This window comes from Lontra canadensis, unplaced genomic scaffold (assembly GCF_010015895.1).
Source record: "Lontra canadensis isolate GAN:19392208 unplaced genomic scaffold, GSC_riverotter_1.0 scaffold12, whole genome shotgun sequence".
In the NCBI taxonomy this organism is placed as follows: Eukaryota; Metazoa; Chordata; class Mammalia; order Carnivora; family Mustelidae; genus Lontra; species Lontra canadensis.
In genome coordinates, this window is record NW_022631006.1 from 10,368,510 (window position 1) to 10,385,510 (window position 17,001).

The window sequence follows — 17,001 nt, forward strand, 5'->3', positions numbered from 1 at the left end:
CACCTGAAGCAGACAAAAAACAAAACAAAAACGTTTGACTTCTTAACCAAAACTCAAATCCAGTCCTGGCTCTTATGTTGCTCCAGAGTAAAGGAGAGTATACACAATGATAAGAGCCAGAGGGAAAAGGGAAAAAGCTTGTGAGATTTTATTACCCCAATCCCTAAACAAAACAAAACAAAACAAAACAAAACAAAATTGGCCCAACTACCCACCCAAGGTAGGAGATTTCAAGCCTAAGTGCTCTGAGAGATTTTAAAAAGAGAAATTTCTACTGTCAAAGCAGTAAGATTTACCTGCTTACTTGAAACAAAAATTATACAAAACAATAGTTCTCAAGACATAGGACATCAGGCAGTGGAAGACAGGGATCCCTCAGAGGTGAGCATTATTATAGTCCCAACTTATTACCTGAAGAAATTGTCCAGGCCACAAACAAGGAGAGAAAACCAGGCAAAGCTTGATGGTCTCTCTGAGTTACCAAATAGAACTGGGGCATCTGGGGAGCACAAGATAGAGTGGGCTCAGAAGAGGGTGAGAGAGGTCTCAGAAATTCCTTTTCGTGTATTCAGCTGAACATGAATCAGTGCATCTGTAGGAGAAAACTACTGGTGGTCAGGCAAAGAACCACCAGACAGGATGAAAGAAACAATCAAATCACACAGGTTAGATGAAATAGTTCCTATTCTAACCAACCAACAAACCTCATAATTCATAGGGCATTAGGTACTCATAAAGAGTTTTGCTGCAGTAATGGGACAAAATTAGTGAAAGACACCACTGTAGTCCCGCCCAAGAAATCTAAAAGGAAAGGGTTAAGCAATTTCCAAATAAACTACAACTCAGAACACAGTCCCAGAATATTTATAGTAATACAAGGACTAGCAAGGTAAAATTCAAATGTTTGACATTTGATAAAAATTACCAAACATGAAGTAGGATAATATGAGCCAACTGAGCAAATTCAATCCATCAGAAAATGGTCCAGAAATAACACAGGTGACAGAAAAGAATAATAAGGTAGTTGTTTTAAATACATACTATATGTCCAAGAAGAGCTTTAGACAGGTTAACTGGACAGAATAAAGCATTTTTTAAAAATCGAACCTTCTAGAAATGAACTACAGACTACAATGTCTGAGATGGAAAACACACTGGATGGGATTCACAGATTAAGCATTGCAGAAGAAAACAGTACTGAATGTGAAAATATATTAGAAATTCCCAAAGGAAACGAACCCTAGAACCAAGTAAAGAGGCTCAGTGAGTTGAAGAAAACCATTAAGCCACTCAATATATGTGTTCTGTGGTTCCTACACAGAATGGGAGTAAAAAATATAATTAAAGAAAGTCTGGGACCCTAACGGCAGATGGTGGAGTAGGAGGACACTAAACTCGCCTCATCCCATGGATGCAGCTAGGTAACACTCACATCAGCATAAACAATCCAGAAAATGATGAGAAGACTGGTAGAACAAACTCCACAACTAAAAGTAGAGAAGAGACCACATCAAAGAAGGTAAGGAGGGCAAAGATGCAGTTTGGGAGTGAAACAGACTATGATCATCCATCTCAAGGATGCTGGTGGAGCAGAGAAGGCTGATAAATAGACTATCACACTGGGAAGACAAATTCCGATTTCATTTGGCTTTGAAAATGAGAGAGGCCAAATCTTGCAAGTTCTTACAACTGTGGGATTTAAAGCCTAGAATTTTAAAAATCAGGCTCAGCTCTGGAAGAGCCCCAAAGGCATTTAAGAAGTGGAGTCCCTGCACTTAAAGGGACAACACAATAAGCAGTAGTGAAAATTCAACATGGAAGCAGCAGATTGAAATATGCTGAGGACAGAAGGGAGGGACAGTGATTTATTCATCTCAGAACATGGTCACAAGGGGCAGGGATCACAAGGAGACCCCTCCAGGAACAAAGGAGCTGGATGCATCATTTCCCTCCCTTGCCCCCCAGCATAAATAGTCACCTGCAGGTACTAGCACAGCATCAAAATTCACTACCTTGCTTACACCAAGCCCTACCTCCCCAACCCGCACTTTGATCTCATTTTTCAAGTACACACCTTATTAAAATACACCCCACCTGGCCAGAGACCAAGCACTGCCTACAACAGGCAAAGAGAACCTCTGCAGATGACTGGACTAAAGGAAAAAGCAGCCAGGACTCAACAGCACATCACACACGTCACTAACATAGGAAACACTTCCTGAAACACCAGTCCCTGGAAAACAGGAGACACTGCACTGCAGGACACTATAGGACTTCTTCTTCATAAGAGCATTAAACTTTAAGAGCAGGAGACTTAGCTAACTTTCATAACACACAGAAACAGACACAGAGACAAAAAAAATTTGTCCCAATGAGAGAACAGGATAAAACCATAGAAGGAGACCTAAGTGAAACAGATATAAGTAAATATTACCTGAAAAAGAATTTAAAGTAATGATCATAAAAATACTCCCTGGCCTTGAGAAAAATACTGGAGGACATCAGTGAGACCCTTAACAAAGAGATAAAAAAAGAACCAATCAGAGACAAAAAAACCAATATGAAATTAAAAATACATTTGATGGAATAAATAGCAGGTTAGATGAAGTAGAGAAATGAATTCATGACCTGGAAGACAGAGTAATGGAAATTAATCAAGCTAAGCAAATGGGAGAAAAAAGAATTATACAAAATAAGAATAGACAGGGAATTCAGTGACTCCATTAAATATAATAACTTTCACATTATAGTGATGCCAGAAGAAGAGAAAGGGGATAGAAGATTAATTTAAAGAAATAGTAGCTGAAAACTTTGCTAATCTGAGTAAGGAAACACTTATCCAGATCTAGGAGGCAAATAGATTCCCCAGCCCCATACAAAATCAGCTCAGGAGTGCCACACCAAGACACATAGTAATTAAAATGGCAAAAAGTAATGATAAAAAAAATACTAAAAGCATCAAGAGAAAAGAAGACAGGTCCATACAAAGGAAAACCCATAAGGCTAGGAGGCAATTTTGCAGCAGAAACTTTGCAGGCCTGAAGGGAATTGCATGGTATATTCAAAGTGCTGAAAGGAGGGTAATAAATGAGAAAAATATGCAGTCAAGAATACTTCATCGAACTAGGCTGTCACTGAAAAAAAAAGAAGAAATAAAAAGCTTCTAGGACAAACAGAAATTAAAAGAATTTGTAATCTCCAAACCAGTCCTACAAAAAATATTGAAAGGGATCCTCTAAGGAAAGAGAGGGCCCAAAGTTAACATAGACAACAGAGACAATATGCAGTATCAGTCACCTTACAAGCAATGCAATGGCAATAAATTCATATCTTTCAATAGTTATCCTGAATGTAAATGGGCTAAATATCCCAATCAAAAGATACGGTATAAGATTGGATAAAAAACGAAGACATCAATATGCTGTCTACAAGGGACTCATTTTAGACCCAAAGACACCTCAGATTTAAAGTGGGGTGGGGGGACCATTTACCATGCTAACAGACAACTAAAGAAAGCTGGAGTGGCAACCTTTATATCAGACAAATTAGATTTTAAGCCAAAGACTATAATAAGAGAAGAGGAAGGGCAATATATCATACTTAAAGTGTCCAAAAAGAAGTTCTATCAATTTTAAATATCTGTGCCCCTAACATGGGAGCAGCCAATTATATAAATCAATAACAAAATCAAAGAAACACATCAGCAATACTACAATAATAGTAGGGGACTTTAACAGTCCCCTTGCTGAAATGGACAGATCATCTAAGCAAAAGATCAACAAGGAAATAAGGGCTTTAAGTGACACACTGGACCAGATGGACTTCACAGATAAATTCAGAACATTCCATCCCAAAGCAACAGAATACACATTCTTCTCTAATGCACATGGAACATTCTCCAGAATAGATCACATCCTGGGTCACAAATCAGGTCTCAGTCAATACCAAAAGACTGGGATCATTCCCTGCTTATTTTCAGACCATAATGCTTTGAAACCAGAACTCAATTAGGAGGAAAGTTGGAAAGAACTCAAATATATGGAGGCCAAAGAGCATCCTACTAAAGGATAAATGGGTCAACCAGAAAATTAAAGAACTAAAAAAAATTCATGGAAACAGGGGCCCCTGGTTGGCCAATCATTAAGCATCTGCTTTTGGCACAGGTCATGATCCCAGGGTTCTGGGATCATGCCCCACGTTGGGCTGCATGCTCAGCAGGAAGCCTGCTTCTCCCTCTCCCATTCCCCCTGCTTGTGTTCCCTCTCTTGCTGTGTCTTTCTCTGACAAATAAATAAAATCTTTAAAAAAAAATAAAATTCATGGAAACAAATGAAAATGAAAACACACTGTTCAAACCCTTTGGGATGCAGCAAAAGTGGTCCTAAGATGTAAGTATATAGCAATACAAGTCTCTCTCAAGAAACAAGAAAGATCTCAAGTATACAACCTAACCCCACACCTAAAGGAACTAGAGAAAGAACAGCTAAGAAAGCCTAAACCCAGCGGGAGAAGAGAAATAATAAAGATCAGAGCAGAAATCAATGAAATAGAAACCAAAAGAACAGTAGAACAAATCAAAGAAACTAGGAGCTGGTTCTTTGAAAGAATTAATAAGACTGATAAACCCCTTGCCAGACTTATCAAAAAGAAAAGAGAAAGGGCCCAAATTAATAAAATAATGAATGAAAGAGGAGGGATCACAACCAACACCAAAGAAATTCAAACATTATAAGAACATATTATGAGCAACTATATGCCAACAAATTAGACAATCTGGAAGAAATGGATGCATTCCTAGAGACACATAAACTACCAAAACTGAACCAGGAAGAAATAGAAAACCTGATCAGACCCATAACTAGCAAGGAGATTGAAGCAGTCATCAAAAATCTCCCAACAAACAAGAGCCCAGGGCCAGACGGCTTCCCAGGGGAATTCTACCAAACATTTAAAGAAGATTTAATACCTATTCTCCTGAAACTGTTCCAAAAAAATAGAACTGGAAGGAAAACTGCCAAACTCATTTTATGAGGCCAGCATTACCTTGATCCCAAAACCAAAGACCCCACCAAAAAGGAGAATTATGTGGATGCAAAAATTCTCAGCAAAATACTAGCCAATAGGATCCAACAGTACATTAAAAGATTATTCACCATGACCAAGTGGGATTTATTCCTGGGCTGCAAGTTTGGTTCAACATCCACAAATCAATCAATGTGATACAATACATTAGTAAAAGAAAGGACAGGAGGGGGGCAAGATGGCAGAGAAGTAGGAGACCCTGTTTCAACCAGTTCCCTAAAGCGAGCTAATCATCTATGAGAACACTCTGAACAACTATGAAATCAGCCTGAGATGTAGGATTATACACTTCTGGATCTTTACAGGGGGCAGAAGACTCTAGTGAAGAGGTAAAGCATACTGGGTATGACTGGACTGATATCAGAGGGTAAACAGAAGGGGGAGGGAGCCACCAGAAGTGACCCATTGGAAAGTAATACCCCAATACGAGAGTGCCCTGTGATTGGGGACCAGCATTAACTTGGAGTCTGATTAAAAGCACTCAAAAAGAGCAAAAGATCTTAAGAGACAACTGGAGGAATAGGCAGTCATGGGCATGGGCATAAGCCCACAGACCCAGGACGGCCACCATCAGTGACCACCTGTACCAGAGAGAGTGCTGCGAAGCCTCCAGGCTGTGGTCCCTGAGCCCCCAACTTTCCGCCCAGCGCTGGGCTAGGCACACTTCCTGCCAGCTGGCGTGAGAGTCTGGTGTGAGAAAGAGCCAGCTGTTGCTCTTTAGAACCACAGGCTTTTGCACTCTGCACATGCACTGTGCAGTCAGGGCCTGAACTGCGATCCCTACCTTCCTCAGAGAGCTCCATGTGGGCGCTAGCCGGGGTGTCTCTAAGACCAGCCTAGAGTCTGAACACTCCTAGCCCAGGCTTGAAAATCTCAGCACACTATCTCTGGTTGGGATCTCTCAGATGGTCTGGACCCCAAACAGCAGTCCCAGCAAAGGCAGCCACTGGAAACAGGCTGCCTCGACCAATATCGCTCATGGTTTTAGGGGCACGGGGGTGCAGAGACAAGCAGGTGCTTTTTGCGAGACACTGAGATGGTGCCTGGGGACGTGCACTGCCTGTAGGAGGTTGCACAGCTCAGTGGAGTTTGCAGAGGGGGAGTCTGTGTGTTCTGGACCACCGAGAGGGGAGCAGACAGACATCTGGGTGCAGTTTGCTTTCCTCTAAACCTTTAAAAAGCCACAAAAAGCCACCAAAGAACAAAAACTTCCAGAGAACAAAAGCCTGAAAGACCAGTTTCCACAGAGCCCAGCCCCTTGATGGGGGAAGGAGGACTCAACCCAAACAAGACCGACTGAAAAGCAATGCAGCAGGCCCCTCCCCCAGAAAGCCCCCGAAATCATGAGAAGACAACTACAAGGACAACTATGGGGTCCCCATAAAACTGTAAAATCCTAATATCAGGGGAAACAAGATATTAAGCTCCCATTATTGCCCTAAAACCTATAGATTTCATAGATACAACTTTTATTTTTTAATTCGTTCTCAGTATTCTCATTCTTTTTAATTTTTTAACCTACTTACCATTACAACCAGAGGTTCAATACAACAAATTCCATAATAACCTTTTTAAAATTTTTTTTTAAGTTTATTTGATGGACAGAGATCACAAGTAGGCAGAGAAGCAGGCAGAGAGAGAAAGAGAGGAGGAAGCAGGCTCCCTCCCCGCTGAGCAGAGAGCCCGATGCGGGGCTCAATCCCAGGACCCTGGGATCATGACCTTAGCCAAAGGCAGAGGCTTTAACCCACTGAGCCAGCCAGGTGCTCTGCCTTAATAACCTTTTAACTTGAACTCTTTTCATACATATACCTGTGTTTTTCTTTTGTTTTTCTATCTTTTAAATATACATATAGATATAAGCTTCAAGGTAATCCTCTTGCCCTAATAAATACTACCCCTATATATAAACCAGTTTTAATCTCCCTTTATCTCTGGAAAGTTGAGTCCTTTAACAAAGATATCAAGATACACCCAGGAAGAATCAAAATAACCTTCCTTGCCCACACTGAGGATTTATAACCACCCTCCCATCTTCTTCCTCTGTCAGTGTTTCTGTGTATTTGTTTTTGTTCTGGTAGTATGTAAGTCTTATACTTGGGGTTTATTTTGGCTGGGTTCTTTTTTTTCCCCCTTGTCATTTACTTTTGTTGGTCTTTTTGTCTGTTTTTGTTTGTATATCTTATAAATCTTACCTTTGGTGTCCATTCTGGCTGCTGTTTCTTCTTCTTCTTCTTCTTCTTCTTCTTCTTCTTCTTCTTCTCCTTCTCCTTCTCCTTCTCCTTTCTTTCTTTTTTCCTTCTTTTTGGTGGTGACTTCTGATTGCTCAGAAGCATTCCAGAGTGCACCTTGCCTGGATCACGGTTGATATATTCAGCTACACATCCCCTCAACCACCTTTCACCTCTCACCAAAATGACTAGGAAGAGGAATGCCCAACAGAGGAGAAATTCAGAGACTGTGCCCTTTCCATCAGAACTATTGGATATGGACATGAACAGTATGTTGGAAAGGGAATTCAGGGTAACAATTATCCAGGAAATGGCTAGGTTGGAGAAAACCATTAATGACAACATGGAATTGATTAGGGCAGAAGTGAAAGCTACCCAAGAAGAAGTTAAAAATGCTATCGATGAGATCCAATCTAGTCTAAATTCTCTAACAGGTAGGGAAACGGAGGCAGAAGGAAGAATTAGTGATCTAGAGGACAAACTGATAGAGAAAAAAGATCAGGAGGAGGTCTGGAACAAATAGCTTAGGAGCTATAAAAACAGAATTAGGGAAATAAATGATGCCATGAAAAGTTCCAATGTCAGAATTATTGGGATCCCTGAGGGGAAGGAGAAAGAAAGAAGACTAGAAGATATAGTTGAATCAATTCTCCAAGAAAATTTTCCTAATCTGGGCAATGGAACCAGTGCTCGTGTCCTAGAGGCAGAAAGATCACCCCCCAAGATCACAGAATCTAGAAAGACCTCAAGATACCTGATTGTGAAACTGATGAATCACAATTTTAGACAGGAGCTCTTGAGAGCAGCTAGGGGGAAGAGATTCCTTACATACAGAGGAAGGTCCATCAGAATAACGTCAGACCTGTCCACAGAAACCTGGCAAGCCAGAAATGGCTGGCAAGACATATTCAGGGCACTAAATGAGAAGAAATGCAGCCAGGAATACTTTATCCAGCAAGGCTGACATTCAAAATGGATGGAGAGATAAAGAGCTTTCAAGACCAGCAAGGTTTAAAAGAGTATGTGACCACCAAGCCAGCACTACAAGAAATATTTAGGGGGGTTCTATAAAAGAAGAAAGAACCCAAGAGTGTCATAGAAAGAAATTTACAGAGACAATCTATAGAAACAAGGACTTCACAGGCAACATGATGTCAATAAAAACATATCTTCCAATAATCACTCTCAACATGAACGGCCTAAACACTCCCATAAAACAGCACAGGGTTGCAGACTGGATAAAATGACAGGACCCATCCAAATGTTGTCTATAAGAGAGCCATTTGGAACCTAAGGATACAACCAGACTGAAAGTGAAGGGATGGAGAAGCATCTTTCATGCTAATGGACCTCAAAAGAAAGCTGGGGTGATGATTCTCATATCAGCTTAATTAGATTTTAAATTAAAGATGGTAGTCAGAGATAAAGAAGGACACTACATCATTCTTAAAGGGTCTATCCACCAAGAGGATCTAACAATTGTAAATATTTATGCCCCCAGTATGGGAGAAGCCAACTACATAAGACAACTGTTAATCAAGATAAAAAGTCATATTGATATGAATACATTAATAGTAGGGGATCTTAACATGCCACTCTCAGTAATAGATCATCCAAGCAGAAAATCAATAAAGAAACAAGAGCATTGAATGACACATTGGACCAGATGGACCTCATAGATATATACAGAACATTCCACCCTAAAATAACAGAATACTCATTCTTCTCAAATGCACATGGAACTTTCTCCAGAATAGACCGCATATACTGGGTCACAAATCAGGGCTCAACTGACACCAAAAGATTGAGATTATTCCCTGCATATTCTCAGACCACAATACTTTGAAACTGGAACTCAACCACAAGAAAAAGTTTGGAAGGAACTCAAACACTTAAAAGCTAAAGACCACCTTGCTTAAGAATGTTTGGATCAACCAAGAAATCAAAGAACTTAAACAATTCATTGCAACCAATGATAATGAAGACACTTCGGTCCAAAACCTATGGGATACAGGTCCTAAGGGGGAAATACATAGCCATCCAAGCCTCCCTCAAAAAATATTTTCAAAATCCAGAACATACCAGCTCTCTTTACACCTTAAAGAACTGGAGAATCAACAACAAATTAAGCAACCCCACACACAAGAAGGGAAATATCAAGATTAGAGCAGAGATCAAGGAGATAGAAACTAGAGATATAGTAGAACACATCAATGAAACTAGAAGCTGGTTTTTTGAAAGAATCAATAAGATCGATAAACCATTGGCCAAATTAATCCAAAAGAAAAGAAAGAGGACCCAAATTAATAAAATTATGAATGAAAAGGGAGAGAAAAGGGGAGAAAAGGGAATGAAATGGGAGCGATCATGACTAACACCAAAGAAATAGAAATAATCATTACGAATTATTATCAACAGTTATATGTCAATAACTTAAGCAACCTAGACAAAATGGATGCATTCCTGGAAACCTATACACTTCCAAAACTGAATCAGGAACAAATTGACAACCCGAATAGACCAATATCTAGTAATGAGATTGAAGCAGTGATCAAAAACCTCCCAAGAAACAAGAGCCCAGGACCTGACAGATTCCCTGGGGAATTCTACCAAACATTCAAAGAAGAAATAATACCTATTCTCCTGAAGCTGTTTCAAAAAATTGAAGCAGAAAGAAAACTTCCAGACTCTTTTTATGAGGCCAGCATTACCCTGATCCTCAAACCAGGCAAAGACCCCACCAAAAAGGAGAATTTCAGACCAATATCCCTGATGAATATGGATGCCAAGATTCTCAGCAAGATCCTAGCTAATAGAATCCAACAGTACATTAAAAAGATGATCCACCATGACCAGATGGGATTTATCCATGCGATGCAGGGGTAGTTCAACATTCACAAATCAATGTGATAGAACAAATCAATAAGAGAAGAGAAAAACCACATGATCCTCTCAATTGATGCAGAAGAAGCATTTGACAAGATACAACATCCGTTCTGATTAAAATGATTATAAGTATAGGGACAGAGGGAACATTCCTCAACTTCATAAAATCTATCTATGAAAAACCCACAGGGAATATCATTCTCAATGGGAAAAAGCTGACAGCTTTCCCTTTGAGATCAGAAACACGACAAGGATGCCCACTCTCACCACTCTTGTTCAATATAGTACTAGAAGTCCTAGCAACAGCAATCAGACAACAAAAAGAAATAAAAGGTATTCAAATTGGCAATGAAGAAGTCAAACTCTCTCTCTTCACAGATGACACGATACTTTATGGTGGATATACGGAAAACCCAAAAGACTCCACCCCCAAACTACTAGAACTCATACAGCAATTCAGTAATGTGGCAGGATACAAGATCAGTGTTCAGAAATCAGTTGTCTTCTTATACACTAACAATGAAAATATAGAAAGGGAAATTAGAGAATTGATTCCATTTACTATAGCACCAAGAACCATAAGATACCTGGGAATAAACCTAACCAAAGAGGTAAAGGATCTGTACTTGAGGAACTATAGAACACTTATGAAAGAAATTGAAGAAGACACAAAAAGATGGAAGACCATTCCATGTTCATGGATCGGAAGAATAAAAATGGTTAAAATGTCTATACTGCCTAGAGCAATCTATACTTCCAATACCATCCAATCAAAATTCCACCAGCATTTTTCAAAGAGCTGGGACAAACAATCCTAAAATTTGTATGGAACCAGAAGAGACCCTGAATTGCTAAGGAAATGTTGTAAAAGAAAAATAAAACTGGGGGCATCACATTGCCTGATTTCAAGCTTTTATTACAAAGCTATGATCACCAAGATAGCATGGTGCTAGCAAAAAAACAGACAAATAGACCAGTGGAACAGAGTAGAGAGCCCAGATATGGACCCTCAACTCTAAGGTCAAATAATTTTCAACAAAGCAGGGAAAAATATACAGTGGAAAAAAGACAGTCTTCAATAAATGGTGCTGGGAAAATTGGACAGCTATGTGTAGAAGAATGAAACTCGACCATCCTCTTACACCATACACAAAGATAAACTCAAAATTGATAAAAGACTAAACATGAGGCAGGAATCTATCAAAATCCTAGAGGAGAACATAGGCAGTAACCTCTTCGACATCGGCCATAGCAACGTTTTTCAAGATATGTCTCCAAAGCAAAGGAAACAAAAGCGGAAATGAACTTTTTGGACTTCATCAAGATAAAAAGCTTCTGCACAGCAAAGGAAACAGTAAAAACAAAACAAAACAAAACAAAGAGGCAACCCACAGAAGGGGAGAGGACATTTGCAAATGACACTACAGACAAAGGCCTGATATCCAAGATCTATAAAGAACTCCTCAAACTCAACACGCACAAAACAGATAATCACATTAAAAAAAATGGGCAGAAGACATCAAAAGACACTTCTCCAAAGAAGACATACAAATGGCTAATAGACACATGAGAAAATGTTCATCATCATTAGCAATCAGGGAGATTCAAGTCAAAACCACATTGAGATACCACCTTACACCAGTTAGAATGGCCAAAATTAACAAGACAGTAAACATCATGTGTTGGAGAGGATATGGAGAAAGGGCAACTCTCTTACACTATTGGTGGGAATGCAAGTTGGTGCAGCCACTTTGGAAAACAGTGTAGAGATTCCTTAAGAAATTAAAAATAGAGCTACCCTATGACCTTGCAATTGCACTACTGGGTATTTACCCCAAAGATACTGATGTAGTGAAAAGAAGGGCCATCTGTACTGCAATGTTCATAGCAGCAATGGCCACAGTCACCAAACTGTGGAAAGAACCAAGATGCCCTTCAACGGATGAATGGATAAAGAAGATATGGTCCATATATACAATGGAGTATTATGCCTCCATCAGAAAGGATGAATACCCAACTTTTCCATCAACATAGACAGGACTGGAAGAGATTATGCTGAGTGAAATAAGTCAAGCAGAGAGAGTCAATTATCACATGGTTTCACTTACTTGTGGAGCATAAGGAATAACATGGAGGACATTGGGAGATGGAGAGTAGAATTGGGTTGGGGGAAATCAGAGAGGGAGACAAACCATGAGAGACTGGACTCTGAGAAACAAACAAGGTTTTGGAGGGGAGGGGGGGCAGAGTTGGATGAGCTTGGTGGTGGTTATTATGGACAGCACATATTGCATAGAGCACTGGGTGTGGTACATAAAAAATGAATTCTGGAACACTGCAAAGAAAAAAAAAAGAACAAGAACCATATGATACTCTCAATAGATGCTAAAAAATCATTTGAACAAAGTACAGTATTCTTTCTTAACCAAAACTCTTCACAGTGTAGGGATAGAGGGTATATACCTCAATATCATCAAAGCCATCTAGGAAAAACCCACAGAAAATATCATTCTCAATGGGAAAAACAGAGCTTTTCCCTTCAGGTCAGAAACATGGCAAGGCTGTCCACTATCACCACTACTATTCAACATAGTACTAGAAGTCCTAGCCACAGCAATCTGAAAACAAAAAGAAATAAAATGCATTCAAATCAGCAAAGAAGAAGTCAAACTCTCACCCTTTGCAGAGCATAAGATACTTTATGTGGAAAACCCAAAAGACTCCACTCCAAAACTGCTCAAACTCATATAGGAATTCAATGAAGTGTCAGGATATACAATCAATGCACAAAAGTCAGTTGCATCTCTATACACCAACAGCAAAACAGAAGAAAGAGAAATTAAGGAGTTGATTCCATTTACAACGGCACCCAAAAGTATAAGATACTTAGGAATAAATCTAACCAAAGGGGCAAAGAATCTGTACTCAGAGCACTATAAAGTACTCATGAAAGAAATTGAGGAAGACACAAAGAAATGGAAAAACGTTCCATGCTCATGGATTGGAAGAACAAATATTGTGAAAATGTCTACACTACCTAGAGCAATCTACACATTTAATGCAATCCCTATCAAAATACCATCAACTTTTTTCAAAGAAATGGAACAAATCACCCTAAAATTTATATGGAACCAGAAAAGATCTCAAATAGCTAGAGGAATGTTGAAATAGAAAAAACAAAGCTGGCAGCATTACATGTAAAGCTCTATTACAAAGCTATACCTATCAGGACAATATGGTACTGGCACAAAAATAGACACATAGATCAATGAGTCAGAACAGAGAGCCCAGAAATGGACTCTCAACTCTATGGTCAACTAATCTTTGACAAAGCAGGAAAGAATGTCCAACAATCTCTTCAACAAATGGTGTTGGGAAAATTGGACAGCCACATGCAGAAGAATGAAACTGGACCATTTCCTTACACCACACACAAAAATAGACTCAAAATGGATGAAAAACCCCAATGTGAGACAGGAATCCATCCAAATCCTTGAGGAGAACACAGACAGCAACCTGTTCAACCTCAGCTGCCCCAGGGTCTTCCTAGAAACATCACCAAAGGCCAGGGAGGCAAGGGCAAAAATGAACTATTGGGACTTCATCAAGATAAGAAACTTCTCCACAGCAAAGGAAATTGCAAAACCAAAAGACAACTGACAGAATGGGAGAAGATATTTGCAAATGACTTATCAGGTAAAGGGCTAGTATCCCAAATCTATAAAGAACTTATCAAACTCAAAACCCAAGGAACAAATAATCCAGTTAAGAAATGGCCAGAAGACAAGAGCAGACATTTCTGCAAAGTAGACATGCAAATGGCCAACAGACACATGAAAAAGTGTTCCACATCACTCGCCATCAGGGAAATACAAATCTAAACCACAGTGAGATACCACCTCATACGAGTCAAAATGGCTAAAATTAACCAGTCAGGAAACCACAGGTATTAGCGAGGATGCAGAGAAAGAGGAACCCTCCTATACTGTTGGTGGGAATGTAAGCTGGTGCAGCCATGCTGGAAGACAGTATAGAGGTTCTTCAAAAAGTCAAAAATAGAGCTACCCTATGACCCAGCAATCACACTATTGGTTTTTTACCCCAAAGATACAAATGTAGTAATCCAAAGGGGTACATGCACCTGAATGTTTATAGCAGCAATGTCCACAGGAGCCAAACTATGGAAAGAACTTAGATGTTCATCAACAAATGAATGGATAAAGAAGATGTCACACACACACACACACACACACACTGGAATACTATGTAGTCATCAAAAGAAATGACATTTTGGCATTTTCAACGACATGGATGGAACTAGAGGGTATTATGTTAAGCAAAATAAGTTAATCAGAGAAAGACAATTATCATATGATCTCTTTGATGTGAGCATTTGAGAGGCAGAGCAGGGAGTCATGAGGGGCAGGGAGGGAAACAATGATACAAGATGAGATCAGGAGGGAGACAAACCATAAGAAACTCTTAATCTCAAGAAACAAACTTCGGGTTGCTGGGGGGTGGGGAGGCTAGGGTGGCTGGGTTATGGACACTGGGGAGGGCATGTGCTATAGTGAGTGCTGTGAATTGTGTAAGACTGATGATTCACAGACCTGTTCCCCTGAAGCAAATAATACATTATATGTTAATTTTTTAAAAAGTGAGAGGATGGAGAAACACTTATCATGCAAATGAAAGTGAAAAGAAAGCTGAAGTAACAATACTTTTATCAGACAAAATAGACTTTAAAATGAAGACTGGAATAAGAGACAAAGAAGAGCATTATATAATAACAAAGAGGAAAATCCAAGGAGAAGACATAATAATTGTAAATATTTATGCACCCAACATGGGAGCACATAATACATAAATCAGTTAATAATAAACATAAAGAAACTAATCGATGGTAATATAATAATAGTAGGGGTCTTTAACATGCAACTTATATCAATGGACAGATCATCCAAGCAGAAAATAAGGAAACAGTGGCTTTGAATGAGACATGGAACCGGATAGACTTAACAGACATATTCAGAACATTCCATCTTAAAACAACAGAATACACATACTTTTCAAATGCACATGGAATATTCTCCAGAATAGATCACATCATAGGCCACAAAACAAGTCTCAACAAATTCAAGAAGATCAAATATTAGTGGTTAAATAATATGCTATTAAACAATGAATGGGTCAACTAAGAAATTCAAGAGGAAATAAAAAATTCATGGAGACAAATGAAAATGAAAACACAAAAGTCCAAAATCTTTGGGATGTAACAAAAGCTGTTCTGAGAGGGAAGCTTATAGCAATACAGGCCTAAGTCAAAATGCAAGAAAAATCTCAAACAATCTCACCTTATACTTATATGGGCTGGGAAAAGTAGAATAAACAAAACCCCAAACCAGCAGAAGGAAGACAATAATGAAGCTTAGAGCATAAATAAGTGATAAAAAAAAAAAATAGATCAATGAAACCAGGACCTGGTTCTTTGAAAGGATCAAAAAATAGCTAAATCTTTAGCTGGAAAAAAAAGAAGAAAAGAAAAAGGAAAGGAAAGCACAGGAAAAACAAGAGGAGAAAGGAGGGGAGGGGAGAGGAGAGGAGGGGAGGGAAGGGGAGGGAGAGGAAGGGCAGGGAAGGAAAGAGGAGAGGAGAGGAAAGGAAAGGAAAAGGAAAGAAAAGTGAGGAAGGGAGAAAGGGGTAAAGGGGCAAAGGCAGAATGGGGCAAAGGGGGAAAGGGGGAAAGGAAAGGAGGAAGGAAGAAAGGAAGAAAGAATGAAAGAGAGAGAGAGAGAAAGAAGGAAGGAAAGAGAAAGAGAGAGGGAGGGAGGGATGAAGGAAGGAAGGAAGGAAGGAATGAAAGGACCAAGGGACAAAAAGACCAAGGGACGAAAGGACCAAGGGACAAAAGGACCAAAGGATGAAAGGATGAAGAAAACTTGAACAAAATCATAAATGGTGGTGAAATAACAACCAATACCACAGAAATAAAAAAGACTACAAGGGAATGTTATGAGCAATTATATGCCAACAAATTGGATAACCTAGAAGAAATGGATAAATTCATAGAAACATCTAACCCACCAAAACTGAAGCAGGAAGAAATAGAGAATTTGAACAGATTACCAATAATGAAGTTGAATCAGTAATCAAAAAACTCCAAAACAAAAATCCAGGACCAGATGTCTTCACAGGTGAATTCTACCAAATATTTTTAAAAAACTTAATATGTTTTCTCAAACTATTTCAAAAAATATAAGAAGAAGGAAAGCTTCCAAATTCATTCTGTAAGGCCAGCACTACCCTGATGTCAAAACCAGATAAGGACACTACAAATAAAGAGAACTACAGGCCAGTATCACTGAAGAACATAAATCCAAAAATCCTCAAGAAAATACTGACAAACTAAATCCAACAATACATTAAAAAAAATCATTCACCATGATCTATTGGGATTTATTCCTGGAAAGCAAAGTGGGCTTAATATTCATAAATCAATCAATGCGATACCTCACATGGATAAAAACCACGTGATCACTTCAGTATACGCAAAAAAAAAAAAAAGTATTTGACAATGTATAACATCCACTCAGGATGAAAATCTTCAACAAAGTAGGTTTAGAGGGAATATAGTAAAGGTTATATATGAAAAACCCAGAGCTAACATACTCAATGGTAAAAATCTGAGAGCCTTTCCCCTAAGATTGGGAAGAAGACAAAGATGTGCACTCTCACCACTTTTTTAAAATTTATTTTCAGCATAACAGTATTCATTGTTTTTGTACCACACCCAGTGCTCCAT